The following is a 16,330-nucleotide window of genomic DNA, read 5'->3' on the forward strand; positions in this document are numbered from 1 at the left end:
AGCTGACTCATACTAGAAAATAAAACTTTCCGCTTCTGTATATAGTACACATCTACAAATTTTGTGAAAGAACATACAAAAACTACAAGTTTTTGTACATGTGAATTCAACATACACTCCACTAAATATATCTAAACGCAAAATATATTATTTTATGCAGATTTTTTATTTATAAATTAACCTTGTATTTTTGCGAATGAATACCTTGTGGCATACAAGACTTCCAAAAAAGGAGTGGCGCTTACGAGCCGAAGAGATACTTTCTATAAAAGGAATCAGGATCTCACATGTGAACTCCATAAAAGGCGTCAAGGTGCACGTGCAAACCCAAAGCTGCGATGTAAACAAGACAAAGTAGAATAGTTCAAATACTTTTGTGAGATTGATATTGTCTTTTCGTTGTGATGGTCAGAATTAAAAACAAACTGAACTGAGATACACCCAAGCGTTTTGTCTCATTTTCCTCTAGCTGCAATCCACACGTTGAGGCTATCCCTACTACGTATCCTACATTTTACATAACACGTAAATAAAATAAGCCATGTTCAGAAACTTGCTAAATTAGGCCACTGATAAATCTTTCGTCACCGCAAAGGTGGCTTCTTCCGTATTTTATAAGACACTGCATCCTAAATGTAGAATCGTTTTATTTTCAACAAATAGGGGAAGTGCGAGGTCAATCGGACAAAACTTGGCTTATTTCATTTTTTGCAAAATCTGTTCATCAAAATTAATAAAAATTCTTTATTTCTTTCTCTTATATCCATTAGGCTACAAGCAGTGGCGCAACGCGACTTATTTGATAGGAGACACCACAGAAGAAGCAATATTTAACTTGATGCGAAAGTCTAGCCTGTAGGCCTATAGACAATTCTAGGGACAGACAATTCTTAGACTATAAAACTTGAAGATTTACCCATCATCTAACCAACGCATCTGCAATGGCGTATGCAGGATTTTCTCAAGGATGGGGAAACATTCGAATTTTTTTTCGAATCGAAACAAAAACGAATTGATAAAACGCCCATTTACTTATAACAACTAGTAGGCTTAGTCAATATAGTCATATTGTGTAAGACTGATTGATTGATTGATTGATTGAATCTTTATCCTCGGACTGGGAGAGCTTCTTGCAGAGCTTAATCCTGGCAGTTTCGCATACTTGTAGAGGCTTTGAACATAGTTAATAAATATACCTAGTTCGCCAACTGAATACGAATCTTGCTGTTTAAACTCGGTAGCCACTACAAGTCGAAATTCTGCCACTGAAATTGATTAGGATGAAACCGCTAACCAATCACAAGCTACGGTTTAAGTGACGTAAAAAATGGCGAAAAGAAGATGATAGAAAGCAAATTAAGTGATGGATTTTTTGTCAGCTGGTTGGCTTAGGGGTTAGGGTTAGGGGTAGAAAATAGTCATTTCATTGACGCGGGTTCGATTCCCACTACTTCTATTGCTCTTTTTCTTCTGTAATTACCAAATAAAGTTCAAAACAAGCATTAACTCTCTGGATGAGTGCGAGAAGGATCACAATTGGACGGTAGCCTCTTATAACATGTTGTGATTGGTTGGCGGTTGCATTCTAATCAATTTCAGTGGCGGAATTTCGACTTGTTAAAGTGGCTACCTTTAAACTCGGCACGTACGCCCTCTGTCGGTGGTTAATACGTTTTGCTGACTCAGCAAAACTACTAGATATAAACCTGTAGAAAACTGGCGAATTGAATGGTTGCAGTGTTTGTTAGGTGAGTTTGGGCTGCTGAATGGGGGAGAATAACGCTAGAAAGAAGAAACTGTGTTACAGAAGTGCTAAAGGTTCCTTTTAGGCCTTCACTGTGTAATTTTAATTAAAATATAATACTCCATGTGCACGTTTTACTCAGAACATACCTTAGCTCAGAATGCTTGCTGCACCAAGTTGAGCCACATAGACAGAAAGCATGCAGAAAGGCACTGGTATCATGACTAGGCCAACAAGTAGTTAAAAGATGATGTGACTTTTCAAATTACTAAGGAATTAAATTTTGGCTTTTTCAGCAGAAGACCAAAACATAGCTTCTTAAAAGGCTGGTCAGTTGCTAACTTTTCTGCTAGGAATATTAGGCACTGGTTAAAGAAAGGCACTTGTTGCCCATGGAAATTGACCTAGACTAAAGATTAAACAGTACTTTTGTCTATTCAAAGTTTATAAATATATATGTAGTGTACAGGTATTTATTCTGAAGAATTTTTGATTAGATTATTTATTAGACTACAGAATGTAAATCTAGATAAGGCTACATCAGACATGTGCAATCAATCAATCATTTTATTCTGTATTACAGTTACTAATCACTTGTGGTCTGCTTGACATACGGTATGTTAACAACTATACGGTATATTTATTAACTATGCTTTGAATCACTGGCGCAGGCCCGGTCACCGAGATTGACAGAGTGAAGTTTCCGACAGGGAGTCGAACCGAACCCGAACCGGATTTTTGTAAACCGGTTTTGGTGCGATTTGGTCTGAACCTTAACCGGAACTGAACCGAAAATTTGAGTTAGCTTAAACCCTAACCGAACCCGAACCGGTTGAAAAAAGCGGTTCACTCCAGCATTACGTCATTGTTCGCATTGTGGTAAGTGAAGTTGTACGGAGCATGTTGTTATCTTGGAGGCCACATTGTACTGATGAATTATAGCCTATTCCGTAACACACGATCCACTATCATCGATGCTTTGGAGAAGAATTTTTTGAGGTAAACAACTTCTGTTCTGTGACATCATAGACAATATAGTTTGATTGTAACTTGTGCAACATACAACAAAGGCAAGTTAATTGAGCAAAGCAGTGTTGAGATCAGTGTTGCCAACCTTGCGGTTTTCACGCCCAATTTGGCTAGTTAGTAGTTGGGCAATAGTAGGCCTAGGCCTAATTTTATCGGACCCGAACCGGAACTTATAAAACCGGTTTTAAGTTTCTTTGAACCTGAACCGGAACTGAACCAAATTTTGAAACAATATTTGAATCAGAACCGGACCCGAACCGGAAAAATCAAACGGTTCGACTCCCTGGTTTCCGATTGTTGAAGGCTTGTTGTCGGAGAATTATTCCATCCATTAGATGCCGCTGAATGGAGTGCAGCCCTTAACATGCGTTGCTCAAGCGTACACCCCGAGAGTCGAACCAGCGCCGCTATTGATCTTGAAGCTTCTTCGTTCCAGAAGTGACGCGCTAACCAATTGAGCTATCGGGGCGGACAATATAGAACTTATAAGATTATAGCTTACTATGGTGAGGGGGTGATGCTGGTGGCCTATACGCTTTTTTCCCTGTTATATTTCAGTAAAACTTTGTCGAACGCTATAAGGCAAACCGGGGCGTGTTGTCACAAGGGGCGTTTTGTCACAGCAATTTTTTTTGTACTTGCACTGACTGCTTCGAGTCTATATTTGTAGCACGTGCTTCGTTAAAGTGCAACTGCACGATTGAATTAACATTGGCTAGAATCCATTGCCAAGACATTCGATACGGGTTGAAAAACTCACTTCCTCACAATTGAGGCCCACAGCCAAGAAACCGATCTTTTTCCCACGCTCTCTAGCGCTTCTCTCTCACGCTACCTGGAAGTGGCAAACTCGTCTACGCCACCTAGTGATATGACGTCACTTGTAGTCGAACTTAGTGGAGACTAAACTAGACGAGATAGGCTTGGTTGCTAGTGAATGCGCAAATGTATAAGGCATCTATAGTGAAAACGCATCTTTCAGCCAGCATATTATACAAATTTAGTTGTTGATGCCTGTGTGCCAGGAGTGGTTTACGATGCCCATCGCCGAGGGCTAGTTTCTTAGATTGGAACAGGCAAACTTGGTTATATCGAAAAGATTTTGTATTGTACACTAATGAGCTGATAACGCTTCAACATTCATTGGGACAGATGGGATTGTTTTGCTTCAGCTCTTGGAACTTTGCTAATATTAACATGTTCGTATGTTCTATCTAAGATATACAATATAAACTTTATATTTACCTTTCGTAGTTACTGAATCTGAATGTACTAGATAGGCTATCCGGTAGCCTATGTAAAAATGATTTTGTCTGGTGATTAAAACTTTTTGCATGTTACCATGTTCCGCACAATTACACAAAAAGCGTTCATTTTGATCATAATATCAAGTCATGTTGTTCCTATATCTTTAGTTTATAATTTACCTTTCATTAAAATCACCTTTTATTGCCTCTTACTGTTTCCTGTGAGGTAGGCCAGGCAGGGGCGCCGGAAGCGGGGGGCAGGGGGGGCGGATGCCCCCCCTGCCCTCAATTTTTCTGCAGATGGAGGGGCAGGGGGGGCAATGGTGCCCTTTTAAAGCCATGTAAGCTACTGCACATTTTGCAATATAACAATTTCTGCTATTCGCTTTTACCCTAATTATAATCTTTCATTTTGCCTTAAAATAATATTTACGTCACAGAATTTTGCAACACAGGTAACAGGCCTTAAAACTCGTTTTTTTTTTCGGCAGCCATCGTGGCCTACCGGGAGCTCCTTCTCGGCGGCCAAATCTGCGTGCTTGAAGGCTAAAATACAAAATAAAAATAACGATAGCACAAGTAAATAAAATTAAACTTGCAACAATGCTAAAATGATCACTTAGCGTTGTTGAAGCCTGGGCGACGTCCTACAATAGAATCGTTGCACCACGCAATAACTGCTTTATCGAGATTGTAATCCAGTAGCCAGTAGCCTACAGCGGGACCATCTAACGACACTCGCACGAGTGTCTCCAATGTGGCTGATTTTAAAGAAGTTTGCCACTCCCCTAGAATTCTTTTTAGCAACGAAAAACAACGTTCGACATGTGTTGATGATGACGGCAAGGTAATAAAATAAGTATTTCAATGATGTGAAGGACATTACCGATACTAAAAGAAGCATAATTTTTGCAAAATCTGATCAAAAAATGTTTTTCCCTTGGATGTCAACTAACCTAGTTCTCCTTTTTAACAACGATTCAATGTCCCACAACATCGAATCGACATAAAAACGACAATATTGCCAGCCGATGTAAATTAGCACTTCGGATTAAGACTTTGTTAAAATAAACGTCGAGAATTACAATCAAGACTTACAGCGCTGGTGATCGCAGATGGATGTATTCCATCAATAAACAATATTCCCGCACAATGCAACAGTGGCGATTATGACGCGCTGACCTACTTTTGCGTCACTCTTTGACACTAGATATTTTCGACAGTTAATCCACGATCATTCTATTGCGAAATTAAATAATTGGCTGGAAGAGACCGGCGGCCAAACTTGGCCGATTGAGGAGGTAACACCGGCAGTCATTCAAGCACTACTTAGCGGCCGTGGCCGCAGGCTGCTTTAAGGCTTGACAGTAGGTTACATCATTATAACATGGCATGATGCCTTCTTTGTATACCGGACACTTGTAGGCTATCATTACTCAATACATAGTGAGCTGATAGATTAGCATTATCGCTATATTTTATCTTAAAACTTGAAAAAAATTGGCCTTTTAGTAAACAAAAGTGCCCTTTTTTCGTAATCTTGCCCCCCCCAGTCAAAAATCGTTCCGGCGCCCCTGAGGCCAGGGGTATGTAGCCTAACCTTTATTACAGGAGGGCCAGATATCAATAACCGGGTGAAACCGCGGCCGCACGCTTATTTAACATATGATTTCTAGTAGTTGCAGGCACAAAAAAGTAGTTTTTTTGTTATTCATGTTATTCTTATAGCATTATTAGGGCAGGGGTCCGCAAATACTGGGTCGCGACCCAAATTTGGGTCGCGAGACCATTCACAGTGGGTCGCAAAACGGTTTAAAATTACCATAAATATAACTTGTATGGCAAAAATAAATACAATCATATAGTCTTTGATGTGCTGAGTTTCGTACAATTTGGTAGGCTACAAGAAAATTTATACTTTCGATTGTAGTACAGTAGTTAAGCCCACGGTTATATATATAGCCTGGAAGACAGCTTGAGCCAGGGCATGAAAACTCTCTCAGCTTAGGCTATCTCCAGAACTGGCGACTGAAACTTAGCGAAAACAAAACTTTGGCGGCAGCTTTCCACCTACAGCCTACAGTCGGGAAGTTGATCGTGAGCTACATGTTCAGAACAATGGAAAACCTCTGACCTTCTGCCCCGAACCAGAATATCTTGGGGTGACACTAGACAGATCGTACACATACCGCCACCATTTGGTGTCACTGCGCAAGAAAATGACATCCCACGCTGCACTACTCAAGCGCCTGGCAGGCCACAGCTGGGGGGCGAGGGCTGACACTTTGCGTATAGTAGCCTTAGCCCTTGTCTACTCTTCAGCAGAGTACTGTGCACCTGTTTGGTGCTGCAGTGCACACTGCCATAACATCGGCACTGCCATAAACAGCACCCTGCGCACAGTTACCGGATGCATGCGTCCCACATCATTGGATAATTTTGCCATTCTCGCTGGCATCCAACTTTCTGAGCTTCGTCACGAAGAAGCCACTCTGTTTCTTAGCCGACGGGCACTAAAGCCTAACCATCTTCTCCACCACATGATCTCTGCTTCCCCAAACCAGCACCCCAGTCGACTGAAGTCAAGACAACCATTCGTGCCAGCCGCTCAACTTCTGATCAACGCAGCAGATGAACTTCATCTCTGCGGCTACTTGGGCGGACTATAAATGGAATTCTGAAAGGTAGTCAAGTACCACCGGACTTCATTCGTTCATCCCCAACGCCGACACATGCCCCATCCGCCTGACACTACAAAGACAAGCATGGGTGCGCCTCAACCGTCTTCGTACGTGCGTCGGGCTTTTCCGGTCAACCATGCGCCATTGGGGAATTAGCCTCTTCCTCCTCCTGTGAATGTGGTGCCGAGGAACAGACTGCAGACCACATCATCAATAACTGTACCATCTTCAAGCCACCTAACGAAGTGGAAGGTCTGCGTGTCATGGGTGATGAAACTAAATACTGGCTGCTCTCTAATAGCCTTCCAGTGTAGTCCGGGAACATCTTGAGTTTGGGCTGGTAAAAGGATAGAGTAGACCCTCGGCCCCAGAGGCTTGCACAACGACGAAGCGCACGGTTAATAGGTCCACCCGCTTATTAAGCCCAATTTGGTCCATTCCGGAATTACTGAAGGTATAGGAGTGGTAGAAAATTGCTCCCTCAGCCAAAATCGTCCGGTCCCGATGTGGCCTTAATAAGTGGGGACGACCGTATTGGAATTAATATTAATTTGCAAAGTGTTTTGCGCAAAATTATATGCTTCCGAAACGTTTGGGTCGCGAAGACTTCGAACGATTGCTTTTTGGGTCGCACCAAAAAGTATTTGCGGACCCCTGTATTAGGGGACCTTATCTCTTTGCAGAAATAATAAGTTAAGACGCATAAATTTCTGAAGAAAACTGCTATTCAAATTTATTGTCACACCGTTTTTAAACGAGTTCAATGAGAAGTTTGCAGCTGGCTTCTTTTCCCGACGGCTTTTTCCAAATTCACTTTAATGGAAATGCTCGCAATTCGAAGTCTTTTTTCCAGGTAGGCTATTTGTCTGTCAGAACAGATCGATAGGGAGATTTCATGACGCCCATTTTAGAAAAAAAAAATTGTTCGCACAAATACGTTAGCCAAAAAGAGCCATTTTTGAAGCAATGGAATTTGTCAAATGTGGAAAGTCATCTTGGTTGAGATGTTTTCGGTAAAAATCGCCAAGATTCATTTCTAAATACTTAGTTACTAAGTTTCTTGCCCAGAGAAACAACAGCAAGTGCGGGTGGCTGGAGTCGGACATGCAGGCTCTCGACTGCGAGCCCAACGCGCTAACCACTCGGCCACGGCCAACGCGCTAACCACTTTCCTTCCACAGGTACCTAGACTCCCCAGCCTGGCCCCCGCGACCTAAGCTGGTGGACTTCCCTTCCGGGTGCATCGCCACCCCATAATCACGCCGCTCCCTGCCTCCACGGGGTGTGGCAGGCTGGTTCTTTAAAGTCTCTGACCTGGCTATGTTTATTGTGTTCTTCTCGCCGTGTCAATTATTTTGTACTCGTGCGTCTTTGATCAAAATAAAACAGTTCATCATCATGACTTTCTGTCAATACCACTCACTTCAAGTTGCGCGAAAAAAGAACAATCACCTGGCACAACGGGCCGTTGTGGGTCGACCTTTTTGTTAATTTTGTTAAATAATCGCCTTGAATATCATGTCAAGTAGCCTATCAGCCAACCAAACGGTGCTTGTTATCTCTAGTTGTCGGCTCCAACTCGTGTCCGAACATTGGTTTGTCTTCAAATTGAATTTGGCTTTGAATGGTGATGTCGTATTTGGTTTTGGAGGCCCAGTCTATGATGGAAAAGACGTGGGCAAAAGGCACATTGTATGGAGGGTGGGGGGCGTGGTAGCTTTAGCTTTTCTTTTCTAATGTTTGGTTTTTCTTGGGCTTTTTGGATTCTGTTTTTTTCGAAAATATCCGTGCCTTGCCTAGTTGTTTTTCTCCAGAGTGATCTGTCAAGTGACGTGCGGTGAGGTTCCTAGATGGTGAGGCACTGATTTTTTCAAGTCACTTTTACAATAAATTTTTTTTAAAAAAAATCTGAATCATACTAATCAAAACAATTAGCAGCATGCTTTCACATTTATTAAAAATACAATCCATGCGTAGAGACTCTTCTTTTGTCCAAACATTATCACTAGATATTGAAAACAAGACAGGGAAAGCAGAAAAGGCAATTTTGAAAACATAACCACACAGCCACTTCTTTTTTCAGTAACCTACCAATCTCTTAGAAAGTTGCGAGTTATTTTTTTTTGTTCAGTTGTCTGATGCAAACCTTATAAATTTGGAACAGGTCTTCCTTTATTTATGACTTCAACTTTAGATTGAAAGTTTAGTTTTTAAAAATCTCTCAGATTTGATACTAAATCTTTCTCCATTTTAGTTACATTTTATAAGAAACAATCCTTTACGCTGCAAGAAGTCACATACCACGTACTATGCGTGATTGCGGGCACTCCAGCTTGACGAAAAAGGTTTCATAGCTGTAACGTCACATTTGAGGCATGCCTCAAATCGTAGATAAATCGTCCATGATGATTTCTGGGCGACTTTGCGAAAGAAAAAGGCACGCATAATGCAGTGTACGGAAGTTTTCTGATCTGAAGTGAGGCACAGTTTGGCGCTGCCTCTCCTAGCGTATTTCAACGATTTTGACCACGTGAACGCTCGATATGAATATCGCCACAGAAACAGAAAAAATTAAAGCACAGTTTGGGTGTAGAAACGTAAAATTTAGGAGAAAGGGGGCACGACTACAGCAATTCACACAAATTAAAGCACCTAAACACATGCAATATTTACTACTTTTTAACAAATAATATTTATTCTATGATAACCATTTCTTTGCTATAACTTTTGCTCTGGCAGGTGAGGCACTGCCTCACCTGCCTCCCCTGACTGCACGTCCCTGGATCTGTCACTAGCAAGTTGTTCCCATGAATCCAGATCAATGTTTGCATGGTTGAGAGAGACTTTCAGCTGATCTTTGTATCTCATTTTTGGTCTTCATGGGTTTTTTTCCTGTCTCTAGCTCACCATAAAGCATTATTTGATGGAGCCTCGTTGGGTCCATTTGCACGACATGTCCTGTCCAGCGAAGACGGTGTTGCAATATGATGGCTTCTCATCTGGGCAACCTAGCACGATCAAGGATTGCATCGCTGGTGAGACAATCTTTCCAACGAGTGCCTAGCATTTGTCAGTCTCCTCTGCTGGAAATTTTCAAGACGTGTGATGTCACGGCGGTAGGATAATGTCCAGGTTTCACAAGCATAGAGAAGGGTGGAAAAAACGTCTGCTCGGAAGACCATGATTTTTGTGCGGATAGATATAGCATGGTTGTTGAAAACACGATGGTTGAGTCTTCCATAGGCACAATGTAGGCTACTGCTTTTATGCAATGTTCAATATCCTTTGCACATGTTGGTGCTGTTGAAAGTAAGCTACCATGGTAGAAGTAGTCTACCTCACCTAGAGGTCTTGCATTGATATTGATCTCTGGGGAGGTGTGATCTGGTGGCGTTTGGTTGAGTATTCTAGTTTTATCAATGTTAACTTTCATTACAAAATGCTCATAAGAGTTGTTGTAGATGGTGGCTATCGTTTGGAGATCATCAGGAGTAAAAGCAAGTGTGGTCATCGTCATCGGCAAACATTGTCATCAGCAAACTGTAACTCATGAATTGTATGAACAGAAGTTTTCGACTTTGCACGGAAGCGAGAAAGATTGAAGAGACCTCTGTCCATGGCATGTTGATACCAGGGGAGGTTTGTGAGACCTCGTTTAGCATTGCAGCCACACACAGTGAAAAACATGTAGATGCAAGGACGCATCCTTGTTTGAGACCACCTGTAACAGGGAATGGATCAGAGAGGGTGTTTTGGTAACAGACTCTGCCAGCATGCCATCATGGAGAGTACAGATCAAGGGAATAATAAAGTTGTCAGGGCATCCAAATCGAGCAAGAACAGACCACATAGCAGGTCGAAGAAATTTATCAAATGCCTTCTTCAGGTCCCAAAAGATATACGGTATGAAAGACGTTGCTGTTGTTCTTGACACTTTTCTTGGAGTTGTCGAGCACAGAAGATCATATCTACAGTGCCACGAGAAGGTCTAAAGCCACATTGAGACTCTGGGAGTACATCCTCAGCTAGCGTGAGAAGACGGTCAAGATAGATGCAAGCAAAGATCTTGCTGGTGATGCCGAGGAGTCAGATACCACGGTAGTTGTTACTGTACAATCTTCTCTATCTCCTTTCTTAAACACTGTAACTATATTCGCATCTTTAAAGTCGCTTGAGAGTATTTTTGTTTCCCTTATCATAAGTATCAGCTGCAGTAAGCGGTCCTTTACCTGAGGTCGTCCGTAAAGAAGAAACTCTAGCGGAATGTCGTCTGGTCCCGGAGCTTTGTTTTCCTTCATATGTTTGATAGCCTTATTGAATTCATTCAATGTAGGTGAAGTGAACATCTAATCGCGAGTGGGATAGGCTACTGTGGAGTGTGGAGTATTGCGGGGAAGGTCGCTGTGAGGAGATGAGTGGTTATTTAACAGTTACTCAAAGTGCGACTGCCAACGATCAATGATTCCTTCGGTGTCAGTGATAATGTTTAAGCCAGCTGTGTTTTTTAGAGCAGGCCTACCCACCGATGACTTAGTAGGTCCAAAAATTTCTTTTGTCGCAGCGTAAAAGCTGTGTATATTTCATTGGTTGGCATATTTTTGCAGATCTTCAGCTTTCTGTTGCCACTACTTGTTTTAGGCCTTACGAATTCCTTTTTGGCATGCTGTGACAGCTTGTCCATGTTTTAGTTCGTTGCTTGGAGAAGGATTATTCTCAAAAGTGAGTCGTGCACAGCGTTTTCTTTCAATAAGGTTGGTGATTTCTTGGTCGCTTTCATCAAACCAGTCTTGCTTTTTCTTGTGTTTGTAACCGATTGTTGCTTAAGCTGCAGCAGACATTGCATCTCGGAGTGTAGTCCATTGGTCTTCAACTGTGGCGTTATCTGGAAGGTTTAAATCATGCAGGATTTTATCAATAGCTTCTTGGAAAGATTGTAAGGTGTTGGGATCATGAAGCTTGCTACAGTCAAAACGGCGATGGGGAATGTTTGCTGAGATGCTAGTTGGTCTACGAATTTTAATGTTCAGACGGCATATCAGAAGGCGATGATCAGTCCAGCAGTCATCTGCTCCTGGCATAGAGCGTGCGATTTTTACGTTTTCTCGATCCCTTGTTCTTGTGAGGACATAGTCGAGGGTGTGCCATTGCTTAGAACGAGGGTGTCTCCACGTAGTCTTACGACGATGAAGTAGTTGGAAAAGAGTGTTTGTTACAGGACTGTGGTTCAGCACAAAGACCCAGCAGAAGTTCTCCGTTTGCATTGCATTTCTCAATACCATGATGGCCTATGACACCCTTCCACATACGATGGTCCCTGCCAACTCTGGCATTAAAGTCACTTAGCACAACAAGTTAGTCTAGATCAGGAACTTTTAGGATAGTACGTGTGAGCTGGTTATAAAAGGAGATCTTGTCTTCATCTTCAGATGTGAGTGTTGGAGCATAGACTGAGATCAGAGTGAGGTAGCGTTTCTTTGTGAGTGGGATTCTTATCGTCATCATTCGTTCATTGATTATACTTGGGACAAGATTATGTTTGTTTACAAGCTGGGAACGGATTGCAAAACCCATACACCGTGAATGCGCGGCTTATCAGTGCTCTTTCCTTCCCAAAAGATGGTATAGTCCGATCCATTTTCTCTTATCCTGCCCTCTCCAGCAAATCTGGTCTCGCTGAGAGCTGCCACATCGATGTTGAAGCGTGCAAGTTCTTTACATATCAAAGCTGTGCGACATTCTGGTCGGTCGGTGGTGCTTGTTATCTCTAGAAAACCTCTAAAATGCCAATCGTGTCTTTGTGATAATAGATTATTACGTTACTTTTACAGACATAGCCTAAAGCTTGAGTTTACTTAAATTCATAAGTTATCTCTTTCCACAAAGTTGATCCATCGGATTGTAAAAAACAAATGCATTTTAGCAATCCTTTATTCTTTCCAAAAAACAAGTTTAATAATGGATTGCTGTCAGTTTTTAGACTAGAATATGGGTCTAGAAAGGCCTGACTCATGAAAGGGCAACAGAAATTGTGTTTTTGTTGTTTCAAAAACGCTATTTTTAACTTTTACTCCTTTAACCCTTTGCTTTTCAACGTTTTTTTGGAAGTTAACTGCTCAAGGGGGGGCCGTTTTTGGATCAAATTCAATCAGCTGTTACGTGTTATCCGCTGATGCTATTTCAACAGAAGTTGCACTGGTGTGAAAGCAAATCATTTGTCTATAAGTTTGAAAAGTCATTATTTTAAAATTTTATATGTTAAACTTGATATTTCAATTTTTGCAAAGGTACCCAAAAACGACAATTTTGATTTAACTTGCCGCTATTTAATTACCGTGCTAATCCGATTTCATGCAAACTTCTGAATAACAAAGAGCTCGATCGAACGCACGAAGTGTGTGTGCCGAATCATTGCATTGATTAGAATTTACGACTTGCGAGCAAATCTTATTGTAAGCTACTCACTGATTCTAAAATAGTTACAATCAGAGTAACATTGTTACACGAATTTGAAAAAAATCAAAACTGAGTTTGTTGTCTTACATTTTTATCCTAAACTAATGCATTCCGAAACTCATGGCTAGCTTCTAGTTTTATGGAACCAAACTTCTCATAAGTAACACCTTAGCATGCTTGAATAGCTGTTTACATCTTCGTTTGTGTATTTGGTACCCGGTCATTTGGTCGACAGGACGTTTGGTCGACAGACATTTGGTCGACAGGACGTTTGGTCGACAGGACGTTAGGTCGACAGAACGATTTATTTTAGGGTTAGGGTTAGTTAACTAACCATAACCCTAATCTAACCCTGACTCTAACCCTAACCCTAACCCTAAAATAAATCGTTCTGTCGACCTAACGTCCTGTCGACCAAACGTCCTGTCGACCAAACGTCCTGTCGACCAAATGTCTGTCGACCAAACGACCGTGCACCGTGTATTTTAGGTCTACAATTGAGTTTGTGGTATGAATATTTTTAGTAGAGAGAAGACAATTGAACAAGTTGTTGAAATTATCTGAAATTTCTAAGTTCAAATTAGGTGCTTTTGAAATTGTGGATTTGTGTCAAGTCGCAACACAAATATCATGCAGACCACATCATAAGTCATTTCGCTTACGGGTGTTTATAAACATGACTCATAAATTACATCCACAAAAAATACAGCATTTACATCAACAAAGCTAAGTTCGAAGCTCACTTTTTATTGAAGGTTGTGTCAATCAATTTGAAATAACATTTTTAGTCCGCCAGCGTCGAAACAATGCAACAGCGAATTGAGGAACATGCGTAAACAAAGGAAATGTGAAATAACCCACAGTCAGCATATCTACATAAATTTAACGTTTACAAATGTTGAATCAATGTAAAAGGACTGGATTGCTGACTGGGTCCTTATTGTTTGAAGCACAAAAAATACGCGTAAAGGCGACAACATCAGCAAGGCAGCGATTATGTTTCTGGCCAAAAAAAAAAATTAACTTTTGACTTCAAAGATAAAAATGATTATAACGAAGCTTCAAAGTTTGTCGTAAAAAATATTGCAGAGATACAATAAACATAATCATTTTGTGCCAGATTGTGAAAAGACTTCCTAGATTCTTTCCAAACATTTGCATGATTACAAATCGTCGTCGTCGTCTGAGCTTCTGGGGCCGAGGGTCTATCCTTTTACCACCCCAGATTCACGATAAATTATTTTCTATAACTTTATATTGCCAAAAAATGGCTTCTTTGTTGAAACAACGTGGCTACAATTCTATAAAAAACTCTTAGGCTTACTACATTGAAGTAATGAAATTTTTTTTTGTGATTTTGCTGATGACGTTTTACAATATCCGAAAAGTAAAAAATAATAATGATGAATTATTTTACAAAACCGTGGTTTGCAAGCGCTTCACAAAACATTGTTGGGGGAAAATTTACTATTAGACGTAAAATGTTTGTAAAAGAAAATTGTCGGTTTACGTATTTATAATGTTTATTGCGCTGTTATCGAATTATAAACTGCCTGCATTGTCTACCTTTGTGGTTGCCGGCCAGCTTAGACCAGCATGCAAACTACGCGTTTTTGGTATTTGCATCGTGTTATGATTCTCGAAAATTTCCCACAAGGTCTTTATTTTCATCGTGATATTTTTGTGCCCTTTCTGTCCTAAACTTGAAGTCATTGTGAAGCACAATCCACATCGGTTTTTAGACTCAGTCTTCATTGAAAATCTTTTGTGTGGTGCATCATTTCAAGTAGTGTCTTCCCCCTAAGCTGTTACACAAACCGCCCAGAACCAGGTTGATTATTATGTATCTTACAGCCGTTGAGAGCCCGTTATTGTATGTGTGGAATTATTACTGTACGGTAGATGTCTGGCTAAATTCATGCCAAAGTCGAGCAAATTCTGCTTTCGGGATGCTTGCCTTTATTTACTGTATTTTTTGTTGATAAGTTTAGGCAGCATTTTTCCAAGATAAATGAAAACATCGGTATTGTTCGTCACTTAGATTTAGTTTTCTCAGCATTGTTTATTCATTCTTTGATCCACTAGTTTGTCTCACTTTTGGTATAATCGGATCGTTTATAAATGGCGGGTCTTCACAATAGCCGGCCTCTTATAATGTACATTGGCGCAACGTATTTAGATGTTGAATCAATGATCAAGAAAGCTGATTTGTTTTTTGTCTAATGTGACGCCTAACTTTATGCCTTGTCTACATTACAAAATATTTTGTAATGTAGATGAGGAATTATCATCTTTATTTTGCGCTCTTTGGAACAACACACAGTGCACGGTGAAACAAAAATGCAGGACATAAGAACAAGTAGGCGACATAAAGCAGGGAAGGGACGCCATCGAGTTAGCTGCTACGTGTAAATGGAGCCTATTTCATAATTTTGAGTGTATCTCACAATTACTGTTTGCAAAAACGCTATTTCTCCGGCTTCTCCCAAAAGCATTTGCAGTCATACATTTCCGCAATTGCAATGCTTGTCAATGAGAGTATTTCCATAGAACGTTTATTTCGAAACCAGGTTTTCGTGCCTTTACCCCAGATTTCTTATTGTAACGTTTTTTATTCGTCAATGAATATTATCTGCTTGAAACAACTATTTTGAATAGTTTGTGGCCTACATAGCCTACTATTTTGATCGTGGATTGCTATTCTTCTTTGTAGAGCTGATAACGCAAAAAACGTTTGCTATTATTTTTTCTAATTAACAGCTTTGTGATCACTGGCTTTTCTTTTGTATCATAAGAAATAACGCGCTTTGTATTATTGAGGTCAAACCAAACAAAGGAAAACAAGAGGAGGTTTCTCTCTGCTCGCGCATATCGATGCACGAAGCAATTATGAGCTTATGGCTGGTTATCGCAATGTAATCCATTTCACGCTTTGCTGGAAGTTAGCTAGAAATAGCAAAAATTCACCAAAATCTCGAATTTACAAGAAAACTACACAACTGTTAGCATAAAATTTAATATCATCAGATCCGCCGGGCAATTTTAGGAAAAGTCAAGAAAAACCAAGTGCATGGCGTTACTGTGCTTCAAATAATCAAAGGAAATATGAGGGGGGGGCCAAATCTGGCCTCCCTTTGAGGAGCAAAGTGTTAAAAAACAATTCATGTCATCGTGTG

This window comes from Aplidium turbinatum, chromosome 1 (genome assembly GCF_918807975.1).
Source record: "Aplidium turbinatum chromosome 1, kaAplTurb1.1, whole genome shotgun sequence".
Taxonomy (NCBI): domain Eukaryota; kingdom Metazoa; phylum Chordata; class Ascidiacea; order Aplousobranchia; family Polyclinidae; genus Aplidium; species Aplidium turbinatum.